The 16,058-nt window shown below is 37.8% G+C and overlaps 1 protein-coding gene across 5 annotated transcripts in view; it reads right to left on the bottom strand.

Moving 5' to 3' along the window:
* The window catches only part of RASAL2 (RAS protein activator like 2), a 388,281-nt gene that overhangs the window by 256,338 nt on the left and 115,885 nt on the right, over positions 1-16,058 (bottom strand). The window lies entirely within an intron of this gene.

Below are 16,058 nucleotides of genomic sequence, written 5' to 3' on the forward strand. Positions count from 1 at the left end.
CACACATTCTTCTCAAGCTCACATGGAACATTCATCAAGATAGGCCACATTCTAGGTCATAAAACACACCTTAACAAATTTAAAATAGAAATCATACAATGTCTGCTCTCAGACTACACCAGAATTAAACTAGAAATCAATAACACAAAGACAGCTGATAAATCCTCAAACACATAAAGATAAAGCAACACACTTTCAAGTACATGTTATCAAAGAAATCTCAAGAGAAATTTAAATATATTGCAAACTAAGTAAAAATGATGATACAACTTATCAGAATTTGTGGGATGCAGTGAAAACTGTACTTATAGGGAAGTCTATAACATTGAAATGCATATCTTAAAAAAGAAGGTCTAAAATCAATAATCATCATTCTCAGTAAACTATCGCAAGAACAAAAAACCAAACACCGCATATTCTCACTCATAGGTGGGAATTGAATAATGAGAACACATGGACACAGGAAGGGGAACATCACACTCTGGGGACTGTTGTGGGGTGGGGGGAGGGGGGAGGGATAGCTTTAAGAGATATACCTAATGCTAAATGACGAGTTAATGGGTGCAGCACACCAGCATGGCACATGTATACATATGTAACTAACCTGCACATTGTGCACATGTACCCTAAAACTTAAAGGATAATAATAATAATAATAAAAAGAAGCTTCTACCTTAGGATACTAGAAAAAGAAAAGCAAATTAAATACAAAGTAAGTAGAATAAACAAAATTAGAGGAGAAATCAATGAAATCAATTAAAAATTGGCAAAAATCTCAACAGCCTCCTAACCAAACAAGACATACAAATGGTAAATAAGCATATGAAAAGGTGCTCCACAAAGTATTTCATTAGGGAATCAATCACAAGTTCAAACAACGACATATCATTACAAACCTATTAAAATGGCAACAATCCTAAACACTAAAACCACCAAATGCTGGCAAGGGTGTGAAGCGACAGGAACTCTCATGCACTGCTGGTGGGAACACAAAAATGGTACAGCTACTTTAAAAGACAATTTGGCAGTTTCTTTAAAAACTAAACATACTCTTAACGTACAATTCAGCAATCGTACTCTTTGGTGTTTACCCAAATGAGCTGAAAGCTTATGTCCACACAAAAACCTCCACATGAATGTTTATAGCAACTTTATTCATAATTGCCAAAACTTGGAAGCAACCAAGATGTCTTTCAGTAGATAAATGGCTAAATAAACCTTGGTACATCCAGACAACTGAATATTATTCAGTGCTAAAAAGAAATGAGCCATCAAGCTATGAAAAGACATGGAAGAAACTTAAATACATATTACTAAGTGAAAGAAGCCAATCTGAAAAGGCTACATACTGTATGATTCCAACTACAGGCATATCTCATTTTTTTTTAGCACTTTGCAGATATTGCATTTTTTATAAAATTAAGGTTTGTGGCAATCCTGTGTCAATCAAGTCTGTTGGCACCATTTTTCCAGCAGCATGTGCTCACTTTGTATCTCTGCATCATCCGTGGTAATTCTCACATTACTTCAAATTTTTTCATTATTATTGTATCTATTATGGTAATCTATGATAAATAATCTTTGATGTTACTACTGTAATTGTTTGGGGGCACCACAAACCTACATAAGACAGCAAACATAACCAATAAACCCTTATGTGTTCTGACTGCTCCATCAACTGGCCATTCCTTGCCTCTTTTCTTCCCCTTGAGCCTCCCTATTTGCTGAGACATGATGATGTGGAAATTAGGACAATTAGTCATCCTATATGTTAGTCTACTTTGTGTCTCTATAAAGGAATACCTCAGGTTGAGTAATTTATTTAAAAAAGAGGTCTGTTCAGCTCACGGATCTGTAGCCTATACAGGCATGGCACAGCATCTGTTCTGCTTCTGGCGACAACCTCAGGAAGCTTACAATCATGGTGGAAGGCAAAGGGGGAGCACGCATATCACATGGTGAGAGATAGAGAGGAGAGGACATACCACACTCTTTTAAACAACCATATCTCGTGTGAACTCAGAGCGAGAACTCACTCACTACTGAGGGGAGGGTACCAGCCATTCACGAGGGATCCACCTGCCCCTATTAGTCAAACACCTCCCACTAGGCCTCACCTCCAACATTGGAGGTCACATTTTAACACAAGATTTGGAGGGGATGAAACATCCAAACCATATCACCCTACAATGGCATTTAAGTGTTCACATGAAAGGAAGAGTCACATATCTCACTTTAAATCAAAAGCTAGAAATGATTAAGCTTAGTGAGGAAGGCGAATCAAAAGCTAAGATAGGCCTCTTACACCAAACAGCCAGGTTGTGAATTAAATGGAAAAATTATTTTTCTTTCTTTTTTTTTTTTTTTTTTCCTGAGGCAGAGTCTCACTCTGTCACTTAGGCAATCACAACTCACTGCAGCCCTGACCAACAATGCTCCCACCGCAGCCTCCTGAGTAGAGGGGACTATGTGCGTATACCACCAAGCCTGGCTAATTTTTCTACTTTTTGTAGAAATAGGGTTTGTTGCCCAGGCTGGTCTCAAACCCAGAGCTCAAGTGATCCACCAGCCTCAGCCTCCCAAAGTGCTGGGATTACAGGTGTGAGCCACCACACCTGGCCTGAAAAGTTCTTGAAGGAAATTAAAAGTGCTACCCTCCAGGCATCACATGAAATATAAGAAAGCAAAACAATGAAGTTTGAGTGGTCTAAACAGAAGATCAAACCAGCTATATTTCCTTAAACCAAAGCCTAATCCAGAGCAAGGCCCTAACTCTCTTCAGTTCTATGCAGGTTGAGAGAAGTAAAGAAGCTACAGAAGAAAAGTTTGAAGCTAGCAGAAGTTTATAAGGTTTAAAGAAATAACCCACCTCCAGAACATAAAAGTACAAGTGCTAATGCAGAAGCTGTACCAAGTTATCCAGAAGATCTAGCTAAGACCACTGATGAACACTAAGAACACTGATGAACATTGTACACTAAACAACAGATTTTCAACATAGATGAAACAGTCTGCTATTGGAAGAAAATGCCATCTAGGACTTTTCATAGCTAGAAAAGTCAGTGCCTGGCTTAAAAGCTTCAAAGGACAGGTTGACTCTGTTGTTAGGGGCTAATACAGCTGGTGACTTTAAGTTGAAGCCAATGCTCATTTCCTATTCCAAAAAATCCTAGGGCTTTTTGGAATGCTAAATCTACTCTGACTGTGCTCTATCAATAAAATAACAAAGCCTGGATGACAGCACATCTGTTTTAAGCATGGCAAACTGAATTTTTTTTTTTGAGACAGAGTCTCACTCTTGTCGCCCAGGCTGGAGTGTAATGGCGCGATCTTGGCTCACTGCAACCTCCTCCTCCAGGATTCAAGCAATTCTCCTGCCTCAGCCTCTCGAGTAGCTGGGATTACAGGAGTGTGCCATCATGCCCAGCTAATTTTTGTATTTTTAGTAGAGATGGGGTTTCACCATGTTGGCCAGGCTGGTCTCGAACTCCTGACCTCAGGTAATCCGCCCGCCTCGGCCTTCCAAAGTGCTGGGATTACAGGCGTGAGCCACCGCACCTGGCTGCATACTGAATATTTTAAGCCCCACTGTTGAGACCTATTGCTCAGAAAAAAAGATTCCCTTAAAAATATTACTGCTCATTGACAATGCACTTAGTTGCCCCAAGAGCTCTGATAGAGATACACAAGTAGATTAATGTTGTTTTCATCCCTCCTAATACGACATCCATAATATCAACATTAACAGGTATCTGGAAGAAGCTGATTCCAACTTTCATGGATGACTTTGAAAGGTTTAAGACTTCAGTGAAGGATGTAATGCAGATGTGTTAGAAACAGCAAGAGAACAGGAATTAGAAGTGGAGCCTGAAGATGTGACTGAATTGCTGTAATCTCAAACCTTGAATGGATGAGGAGTTGCTTCTTATGGATAAGCAAAGAAAGTGGCTTCTTAAGATGGAAGTTTATTCCATCTTGAGACAGAAGTTTATTACATAAACTTAGTTGATATAGCAGTGGAAGACGTTGAAGGGATTGACTCCAGTTTGGAAAGAAATTCTGTGGGTACAATGCTATCAAACAGTACTGCATACTAAAGAGAAATCTTCCATGAAAGGAAAAGTTGATCAATGGGGCAACTTCATTGTCATCTTCTTTTAAGAAATTGCGACAGCCATCCCCATGTTCAGCAACCATTACCCTGAGCAGCTAGCAGTCATCAACATTGAGGCAAGACCCTTCAACAAAAAGATTACAACTCTCTGAAGGCTCAGATGATCATTAGCAGTTTTTAGCAATAAAAAAAATTTAAATTCAGGTATGTGATTTTTTAGACATAATGCACAACTTTTATATGGACTGAGAAACAAAAAGATTCATGTGACTCACTTTATTGGGACATTTGCTTTACTGCAGTGGTCTGGAACTGAACACACAATATCTGCAGTATGCCTGTAGCTTGTCAAAACTCATAAATGCACACCACCAAGAGTGAACCTTAATGGAATTATGAACTTTGGGTGGTGATGATGTGTTGATGTGGGTTCATCTGTTTTAACAAATGTACTACTCTGGTGTGAGAAGTTCTAGTAGGAGGGCTTTGGGGAGGAAGCAGGGGTTACATGGGACTTCTTTGTATTTTCTGCTCATTTTTTCCATCAACCAAATAGCACTCTAAAAAATAGAGTCTACTTGGCCGGGCGCGGCGGCTAACGCCTGTAATCCCAGCACTTTGGGAGGCCAAGGTGGGCGGATCATCTGAGGTTGGGAGTTCAAGACCAGCCTGACTAACATGGAGAAACCTTATCTCTACTAAAAACACAAAATTAGCCAGGCGTGGTGATGCGTGCCTATAATCCCAGCTACTTAGTGGGCTGAGGCAGGAGAATTGTTTGAACTCGGGAGGTGGAGGTTGCGGTGAGCTGAGGTTGTGCCATTGCACTCCAGCCTGGGCAACAAGAGGGAAACTCCCGTCTCAAAAAAATAAATAAATAAATAAATAATAACGTCTACTTAAAAAAAATTGAGGGTGCAACTTCTTACTTGCTGCTTCATGGTTCCCACAGAACACTTTTATAATTAGTACAGTCTCCACATTTGCTTCAATCTTTGAACACTATCTTCTTCAACTTCTGATTTCAAAAGAGTAGTTCAAAACTAGTAACCGTCCAGGCACAGTGGCACACACCTGTAATCCCAGCTAATCAGGAGGCTGAGGCAGGAGAATCACTTGGACCCAGGAGGCAGAGGCTGCAGTGAGCCAAGATCGTGCCACTGCACTTCAGCCTGGGCAACAGAGTGAGACTCTGTCTTAAACACACAAACAAACTGATAACCAATATAATTATTTAAATTAGCTATCCTGAATTCGGCAACCAAAAAAACATTAGATAAGAGTTAATGGATGGCAGGTAGGTAAGGAACGTTATTTTTACGATAATTGGTTGGTTAAACTAGATAAAACAGTCTTCCTTAAACCAAAAATAATAGTAAATCCAAATAATTGCATTCTATAATTTTACAGCTGCAGTTATACATATATCTAGAGATGTCTTTTTGGATCATTAATTTAAAGCTTAGAAAATAAACACAGGCATGAGGAATAGAACATAAAATGTTACAAATTTCTTCTCCGGCTTATGAAATCAGTCTCATTATAAAACACTGTAAATCAACGACAAGATCGAGCCTTTTTTAAAATCTCACAGTGGATTTTCATATCTGATTTATAACTCTTCATATTTAACACAAATTGAAGACACGAAGTAAAAAACATAAAATGAGTTTGATGATGAGATGTTATTAAGACTAGAAAATTCTGTAACTGTAACATCTGAGATCCAGTCTTTCCTAAGGACTTCTACATCAACCCAATCTTTTCCTCTCATTGTCAACCTCTAAAATGATTATTAGAGCAAAAAGTCTCAAGAGCATTTTAATTCTCTTCTAAGCTACTATTTATTATTATCGGTTGGGAGAACAGAAAATACGTTCCACTGAATAGATTTAGTTACTTTGCTGAAATTATTTTGTAAAAGGACAAATCTTTATTTTCTTGGATCTTTTTTCTCATGTAAGTAATATGTTCATAATTTGAACTTTAAGTAAGGCTAGATGGATATTGCAAAGATCTTCTGGTCTAATTATTCCTAATCACTGATTCAGTGATAATTCTTTGTGTCTTCAGCTTGTTTAGGCATTAAATGAAATTACCCCTAAATTGTCAAAGCTGACATATTTGAACAAAATAAACATTCCTAATACTTTTTCTCCTTTTCTGAGGAGAGGAGTAGAGCTAGGGAGAAGAAACTATCTTTATGACCTATTAAGACTTTCTAATCCTGCTACCTATTAGAAAAGTGCCTGGTACACTGAGATGATGAGTATAACTTTTACAGTCACACAGACAAAGTGTATTCATAAGTAATACTAGCTGGTATAATGAACACTCAAGTCTTAGCAAAGATTTAGTTGAACAAAACAGAAGCTTCTTTTCCACTCACATAAGGTCCAATGGAGTATTCAGAATTCCGGGTTCTTCCATCCCCTAGGACTTCCCACTCTTTCACAGCATCTTCTCCATCCAACAAGTACACCAGAGAAGAAGAGAGAGAACCCATGGGAGGTTTTGTGGTGCCAGCTTCAAAGTGGCTTACATTAGTTCCACCCATGTTCCCTTGGTTAGATCTCAGACACATGGCCACTGCTAATGAAAGAGAGGCTAAGAAATGTAGCTTAGCTACATGACCGGAGTCAAGAAACAAAGAAACAAACAAAAAGCAGATTTGGTGAGCACCTAATCCATCTCTGCCACACTTGAATACAAATACTGGCCTGCTATATATCAGTTGGGTGATTTAATGCAAGTTAACTGTAACACATGAGATACTGAACTTACACATGAGATATCATTTGAAGACAAAGTTCCACAGCTAAAACAAAGTTTGAAAACATCTGTACTACAGCAACAGCAAAGTTCCCCTTACAGAAAAGGTTAGACACCCATAAATTCATGATGCAAACAGTTAATATGTCCCATTTAATATGCTATCTGCTTGGAGACCAGATAGCCTTACTAGGGATAAATGCAAAATAAAAATACATAGTCCAGGTGGGCCGGGCGTGGTGGCTCATGCCTGTAATCCCTGCACTTTCAGAGGCCGAGGCAGGCAGATCACGACGTCAAGAGATCGAGACCATCCTGGCTAACACGGTGAAACCCCGTCTCTACTAAAAATACAAAAAATTAGCTGAGCATGGTGGCAGGCACCTGTAGTCCCAGCTACTTGGGAGGCTGAGGCAGGAGAATGGCATGAACCCAGGAGGCAGAGCTTGCAGTGAGCCGAGACTGTGCCACTGCACTCCAGACTGGGTGACAGAGCGAGACTCCGTCTCGGAAAAAAAAAAAAAAACATAGTCCAGGTGATGTTACTGATTAGAATGTGTGAGTTTCAGCCAGTGGCATCTACTATGTGAAACATACTTGACTGCCCAACAGGTATTTGTTTTTATCTTTGGCTTAGCATTCAGGTATTTTCTATGACCTGGTTAAGTAAGGTTTCCAAATAGCTAAGTTCCAAATAAGTCAAGTTATATGTACAGCTACAGTAACTACTACTACAAGACACAAGTTAATCTTCTTATCTTCCTGAAATTATTTATTTATTTATTCATTCAATCATTCATTCATTCATTCTAAGGTTCTCGCTCAGTCATCCAGGCTGGAGAGCAGTGGCATGATGATAGCTCATTCACCACAGCCTTGAACCCCTAGACTCAAGTGATCCACTTGCCTCAGCCTCCCAAGTAGCTAGGACTACAGACATGGATTACCACGCCCAGCTAGTTTTTGTTTTGTTTTGTCTTGTCTTGCTTTTGTAGAGGTAGTCTCAAGATGTTGTCCAGGCTGGTCTTGAACTCCTGGCCTCAAGCAATCCCAAAGTGTTGGAATTACAGGTATGAGCTACCAGGTCCAGCCTCTTCCTGAATTCAGATAGAAATATATTCTTTTCAGGGTTTGTGTTTGGGTTTTTTTTTTTTCCCTATATAAAGTCCTCATATCTATAGTAAAAAGTTCAGTGAGTTCTCATGTATTTGTATTCACCACTCAATTCAGCTCACAGATTTTCAGGATCCCAGAAGATCCTGAAAGATCCCAGAAGATCCAAAAGACTGAAAAAAAATACTCTTTTTCAGTCTTTTGTTGCTCCTTCTCCCAACTCCCCCAAGAACCTACAGGTAACTTATTTTCACTTCTGTCATACAGATTAGTTTTACTTTTTAAAAATTAATTCATATAAATAAAATTTATTTATTATATATAAATAAAATTATACATTATGTACTCCTTTGCCTTGCTTCTTATGCTCATCATTGTGTTTCAGATTCATCCACATTGTTGTATATAACTTGATTATTTTGTTGCCATGTATTTCATTGTATCATGATTTAACTGTTCCATTGTTGATGAACATTTGATCATATCCAGTTTTTGTCTATGATAAAGCTGCCATTAATATTCCTGTACAGACTTTTGGTAGATATCTACACTCTTTTCTCATAGTTATGTTCCTAGACATGGAGTTGCTGGTCGTAAGGTAGGCACATATGTAATTTTAGTGAATATGGCTAGGTAGAGTGGCTCATGCCTGTAATCCCTGCACTTTGGGAAGCTGAGGCAGGAGAATCGCTTGGACCCAGGAGTCTGAGATCAGCCTGGGCAACATAGTGAGACCTCGTTTCTACAGCAAATGAAAGAAAAAGAAATTGAACTGGGCACGATAGCATGCACCTGTAGTCCCAGCTACTCCAGAGGCTGAGGTGGCAGTATTGCTTGAGCCAGGGAGGTCAAGGTTGTGGTGAGCCGAGATCACAATACTGCACTCCAGCCTGGGCAACAGAGAGAGACCCTGTCTTTTAAAAAAGAATAGTGAATATAACCAAACAGTTTTCCAAAGTGGTTGCACCTAGTTGGGAATACAATTAAACCATCTTGGAGAAAGACTGCTTTGTACTTTCAAAGGTCAGGAAAGTACACACAGCTTTTCTCAGAAAATCATTTCATTGTCCGGTGATTATGCCTAAATATAATTCTTTATTGATTGAATATAGTGAGCACCAATGAGACTCAAATACCTTCAATGTTATGATATTTAAAGAGTTAGATAGAAGTGGCCGGGCATGGTGGCTCATGGCTCATGCCTGTAATCCCAACACTTTGGGAGGCTGAGGCAGGTGGATCATGAGGTCAGGAGTTTGAGACCAGCCAGCCAATACAGTGAGACCCCATCTCTACTAAAAATACAAAAATTAGTTGGGCGTGGTAGTGCATACCTGTAGTCCCACCTACTCGGGAGGCTGAGGCAGAAGAATCGCTTGAACCCAGGAGGCGGAGGTTGCAGTGAGCCGAGATCATGCCACTGCACTCCAGCCTGGGCGACAGAGTGAGACTCTGTCTCAAAAAAAAAAAAAGAAAAAAAAAAGAGTTAGAAGTCTACATCATCTCCCTTGCTTCGTGTTGTTTATTATACTGCCGCATCTTACCAGTTCCTTCCTGTTAGCTGGCATGATCATTAAAAGATCACAAAGCTCACATATGAGGACCACACAAACAACAATCTGAAAATGCTATTTTTATATTTTTTTCAGTTATTTATGCTTGTTATACTTCATTACATTTTGTGTTTGGGAATTCTTTGTAATTCATTCCTTAAACAAATATGTATGTTGAATGCATACTGCCTTGTAATGGAATGAACTAGCTGAACTTTTTATTCTGCCGTTTTTTTTTTTTGGCAACTTTTACAATCTTTCAGGGTCACTTTCACTTTAGACATTCTTTCCCAAAGTGTAGACCATTTCTACATCTACTAGAATCCTAGAAGTATAGAAAAGAAGGGACCTCATAAACTATATACTATACCTCCTCATTTTATAGTTCATTTGAATATTAAGTGGGATAGAAAAAAAAATACTGCTCAAGCCGTAACATTCATTCAGGGACCTCAACTGACATTTTTTAAAGCATTTATTGTATTATCAAATTCATGCTAAGGATTGGGGATAAAAAACAATGCATTCTATATTCCCTCAATGGCCTCCATTTAGTTAGGGAAAATAGACATGACCACAAATAACTGTTATGATTGTTGGTTTGTGCAAAAATATAAAGTACATACAGAAATCAACGGGGACAAAATGGAAACCATAGTCTACCCTATGGGGAATGAGAGAAAGGAAGAGCAAATGAAGAAAGCATTATAGAAAAAAAAAAGTCAATTTTCCTAGGTTTTATAGGAGGAGGGTTTTTTTAGGTTAAGGGGATACAGTTTGAGGGTAGAAGAAAAGCATTACCAGCAAAGAGAACAGCATGGGCAAATATATGAAGACATAAAACAGCATGATCCATTTCAGGTACTGATAAAGAATCCAGAGTATGGGGTGAGAAGCAATGGGAGACAACACTGTAGAGGCAGATCAAGGGAGGAATAGTGAGTTTCTTCCTTATTAAAGAATCTGGACTTCATCTTATAAATAATGAGGAGCTACTGAAAAAGTTTAAATAGGCTAGTAATATGATCATGTTTGTGCTTTTTTAAGCTCTTTCTGGCAATAAGCAGGAAATTAGATTGGAAAGGGATAAGGATCAAGGTAGGGAGGTGAGCTAGGATACAATCAGAAGTGAAATGATGAGAACCTGAACTAAGAGTGGAGTCAGAGCTGGCTCCAAGACCTATCAAAGACTTCACACATGAAACAACTAACCAGATGGTGAAGAAGTTCTTGGTTGAGTCAACAATCCGGAGAAGTGAGCATGGTATCAGGAGCAGTTCTTGCTTGGGGGCTTTTGTTACCTAGAAGAGGTCCTCAGAAACTGAGCTGTGTGTCTTTAATAGGCACATGGAGCTAAAGGGATAAGTCAGAGACCAGGCTTGACAGGGTTCAAACCCCAGGTGACCAATCCCTGTCCCTTTAGCCCATGTTAGACTGGGAGTCTAAAGAGCTACACCCTAGGACTATAGGTTAACCATAAGTAAATGAGATTTGTAAAGAGGCTAGCTTCAAGTCTTCTAGGTAGTTCATCAAAAATCTCCAGTCCCAAAACTAAATTATGTTCTACAGTACTAAAGCCCTTGGTGTTTGGACAGAGCAAACAAAAATTTTATTAAGAGAAATGCATTATCCTAAGCCCAAAATCATTTCTATATATAAATTTTCAAATAGGTCCACATGTGTTCTATCTAAACTTTCAGACCAAACGTGTTTCAGAATTCGGAAGACTTTAGATTTTAGAAAGGTAATATGGCACATACACCATAATACTATGTTATATCACCAGTGGAATGTTTGGCGGCACCTGTTATCAGTCTGAAGCAAACTTTAACAACATTCCCACAAAGCAGGATAAGACTAAACAGCTCTGTGTCACTTCACAGCAGGTTTGGCCAACAAATGAGTCACAAAAAATCTTTTAAGTTATTTGAACTTTTTTTATTTCAAAATTATAGATAAGGGACTATAATTACGTATAATGTTCAACATACAATCAAAGATAAGGAAGTCCCCAAGGATAAAAGAAATCATAAGCACTAACAAGTAAAATCAACAGGCAACAAAAACATATTAACAGAAACATTAACAGAGATATGATGTGTTTGAATTACAAGGCCAGGTCAACAATAATTATATGCTTACAATATATAAAACAATAAATCCAAGCTTGAAAGTTTGGCAGAAAACTAAAAATTATAAAGTGTCAAAGTAGATTAGAAAAAGAGCTAAATACAAATCCTAGAACTATGAAAAACCATTAGATACTGCTAAAGAGAGAATAAGGTCTCTCTTTATCTAGATAGATAGAGGAATCTATCTAGAATAAAGCATGAAAAGACAAAAACATGAAAAATATAAAAATAGAAGAGTAAAGTGACCTAACAGTCACAGGGAGAAAATTTAACATGTTAAATTGAACTACCAAAAGAAAAGGAGAGAAAGAATGGAGAAGCGGTGTTATTTAAAAAGATAATGACTAATATTTTTCCACATTTGATAAAAGGTATCAATCCATAGTTTCAAGAAACCCAAAGAATTCAAATAGAAATAAACAAAAAGAAATCCAGGAAATGGAAATGAAGTAAGAAAGAGAAAGAAGGCCCCTAAAACAGGCAGAAATTAGAAAAACAAAATATAATATACATACATGGTCTAGGAGACTGATCTGTGTAGATTAATCAGATAATGATATCTGATTAATAAGAGTCCAAGAAAGAGAGAATGGAAAAATGGATGTTATCATATGAGAGAGAGAGAAAAAGACAGAAAAGGAGATATAAACAGATGAATTATCCAGAAATGAAATACAAGTCTTTAGACTAAAAGCCCATGAATTAAAAAAGACCCAACCAGAGCACATCATCATGCTATTTCAAAACAATGGGAATAAAGACATGAGCTTAAAACTTCAAAAGAGAGGTGAATATAAAGGTCACCTATATAGGAATGGAAAAAGATGAGAAAACACTGACTACTTGGGAGTTACACTGAATGCCTCTAAAATACTGAAAGCCTGTTACACCAAAATGATGTGCAAGGATCAGAAATATTGATCCCAATGCACTATTTTTTAGGAAGCTACTTGATAATATGCCTCAGCAAAATGAAAATTAATTCAAGAAAGAGAAAGAAATGAGATCCAGGACAAAAGTATCCAATCCATAAAAGCAGTTATGGGAAGTCTCATGGCTAAGTCACATAGCAGGTCTAGAGAGCAACCAATGGAGACAAAAGATAATGGACACAAAGCTCCAGAATTATCTCCAAAAACAGCAAAATATGTGTGGGGTGGGATAATTTAATATAAAATTACATAAGAGCACTTGATATCATGGCATACTTGAAAAAATGAGAATATGAAAGACAATACAAAAAGACAATTAAAAATTTAAGGAAAAATTGAATAAGATGCACCAGAAAAGAAATATAACCAAAGTACCATATGATCATTTTTTTTAAAAATCTTTTTTTCCTGATTTTATCAGGGGAACCCGCCCCCAATAATTCAATGTAGGTTCTTTCTATTTTCCATAAGTGTTGGCCAGCTGAGAAATAAAGAGAAAGAGTACAAAGAGAGGAAATTTACAGCTGGGCCGCCAGGGGTGACATCACATATCCGTAGGACAGTGATGCCCACCTGAGCCTCAAACCAGCAAGTTTTTTATTAAGAGTTTCAAAAGGGAAGGGGGTGTAATAACAGAGAGTAGGTACAAAGATCACATACTTCAAAGGGCAAAAAGCAGAACAAAGATCACATGCTTCTGAGGGAACAGGACAAAAGGCAAAAGCAGAACTACTGATAAGGGTCCAACAAAGATCACAGGTCAAAGGGCAAAATCAGACTACTGATAAGGGTCTATGTTCAGTGGTGCATGTATTCTCTTGATAAACATCTTAAACAACAGAAAACAGGGCTTGAGAGCAGAGAACTGGTCTGATCACAAATCTACTAGAGCAGAGTTTTTTCCCTACCCTAGTAAGCCTCAGGGTACTGCAGGAGACCAGCGCTATCTCAGTCCTTATCTCAACTGCGTAAGACAGACACTCCCAGAGCGGCCGTTTATAGACCTCCCCCAAGGAATGCATTCCTTTCCCAGGGTATTAATATTAATATTCCTTGCTAGCAAAAGAATTTAGCAATATCTCTCCTACTCGCATATCCATTTATAGGCTCTCTGCAAGAAGAAAAATATGGCTGTTTTTGCCCGACCCTGCAGACAGTCAAACCTTACGGTTGTCTTCCCTTGTTCCCTAAAAATCGCTGTTATTCTGTTCTTTTTCAAGGTGCACTGATTTCATATTGTTCAAACACACATTTTACAATCAATTTGTACAGTTAACACAATAATCACAGTGGTCCTGAGGTGACGTACATCCTCAGCTTATGAAGATAACAGGATTAAGAGATTAAAGTAAAGACAGGCATAAGAAATTATAAAAGTAGTATTTGGGAAATGATAAATGTCCATGAAAACTTCACAATTCATGTTCCTCTGCCGCGGCTCCAGCCAGTCCCTCCATTTGGGGTCCCTGACTTCCCGCAACATGATTTGACTAAAATGTGTGCTACAGCTATATGGGGGATGCTATAGTGGAACTGTGTGGTATAAGAGTTCTAATGTTTTTATCATAAGAGAAAATAGATAATATCTAAAATGAATAAGTTAAAAAGTAGAGGATATTATCATGTTACTTATGTGTGTGGGGGATGGGGAGAGGACTGTTTTTTATTATAAGCTGTATGATATAAGTTATTAACCATGTGCATTTTTGAGTTAGATAAAACTTGTTTTAATAATAAAAAGGAGTCATCCAAAATCCCACCACTCAATACTTTAGCCTATTTTTTTCTAGCATATTTGTCCCTCAGTATCTATGGGGAATTGGTTCCAGGATTCCCTTCAATACCAAAATATGAGGATGCTCAAGTCTTTTACGTAAAATGTTGTAGTATTTGCACATAATCTATACCCAATTTTAAATAATCTCCAGATTACTTATAATATCTAACACAATACAAATGTTACATCAATAGTTGTTATACTGTATTTTGTATTTGTGTTATTTTTATTGTTATTATTACTTTTTCTAATATCTTCAATCCATGGTTGGTTGAATCTGCAGATGTGGGACCTGAGGATACAGAGGACAAACTGTATTTATTTTTTCCCATATGTGTGTGTATATTTCTTTAGATTTAAGGTCAGAATGTTTTTCTTTTTACATAACATCAGTATTTCCAATCATCATTTTAATGCTTTAAAATCATTTTTTTTTTTTTTTGAGACAGGGTCTCGCTCTGTCACCCACTGCAGCCTCAAACTCCTGAACTCAAGCAATCCTCCTGCCTCAGCCTCCTGAGTAGCTTGGACTACAGGTGTGCACCACCATGCCCAGCTAATATTTTTTATTTTTATTTTTAGGAGAGACAAGGTCTTGCTATGTAGTCCAGGCTGGTCTCGAACTCCTAAGCTTAAGCAATCCCACTGCCTTGGCCTCCCAAAGTGCTAGGACAACGGGAGTAAGCCACCTCGTCTGGCTGAGATCATCACTTTTAATGTCTGAATTACATTACATTGAGTGGAGTACCATAATTTATTCAGCCATTCCACTATTGACGAACTTTTTTTTAAAGGTTACTGCAAGTTTTTCATTTGTTTGCTTTGTTTTTACTATTAGAAGTAACATTATAAAAAATTTTAATACAGATCTTTGTCAAATCTTTACTTTTCTCAGGTATATTGTTAAAATCACTGGATCAAAGGACATAAAAAATTTAAGGCTTTCACCAAAGAGTAGTGACTAGGATGGAAAAATTGATAAAGAAGACAGTGATGAACTGTAAAGAACAAGGACTTTGTAGCCAGGAAGCTTTCTATGCCCAGTATTAGTTCTATTCCTTATTAGCCATGCAACTATATTTTGGCTTGTCACTTAACCTTCTTCCTCATCTGGAAGATGAAAATACTTTTCTCATAGAGTTGTTATAAACATTGATTGAGATAACACAGCAAGTGTCAAGTGTCACACCTATTATCAATAATCCTTAGCTGAGAGTTTTAACTAGTAGAAAGGGAAAGCTTGACTATACAAGACAGAAAGGATCAGTGTAGCAAAATCTGGTAGTGGATGGGAAGGTGAAGGAAATACTAGAAAGGAATATACTTTAGCCATTTGGTCTCTCAAATGGGATCTTTGTATAAGAACAAAACACAATGCTACCCCTCTTTCCTGTCTTGCTTTCTTCACCCCTATCTTTCCTGAAACTTTCTTCTCAAGATGGCTTTTCTGGGTAGACAGGACTTCAGAGAGGGCAGAGCACATAGAGCAAGATAAATACACCAAAAAGAATTCCCTATTTAAGAGAAGGGCAAAGGACTTGAGCTAAGGAAGAAAGCTGAAGAACAGTCAGAGTGTCAGGATAACAATGTCAAGGAAACCAGAGAAAAAAGAATTTCAAGGAGAGGATGGTCCATAATGTCACACAGAAGTCAATAATGTGGAGT

Source organism: Pongo abelii, chromosome 1, assembly GCF_028885655.2.
Source record: "Pongo abelii isolate AG06213 chromosome 1, NHGRI_mPonAbe1-v2.0_pri, whole genome shotgun sequence".
NCBI lineage: Eukaryota > Metazoa > Chordata > Mammalia > Primates > Hominidae > Pongo > Pongo abelii.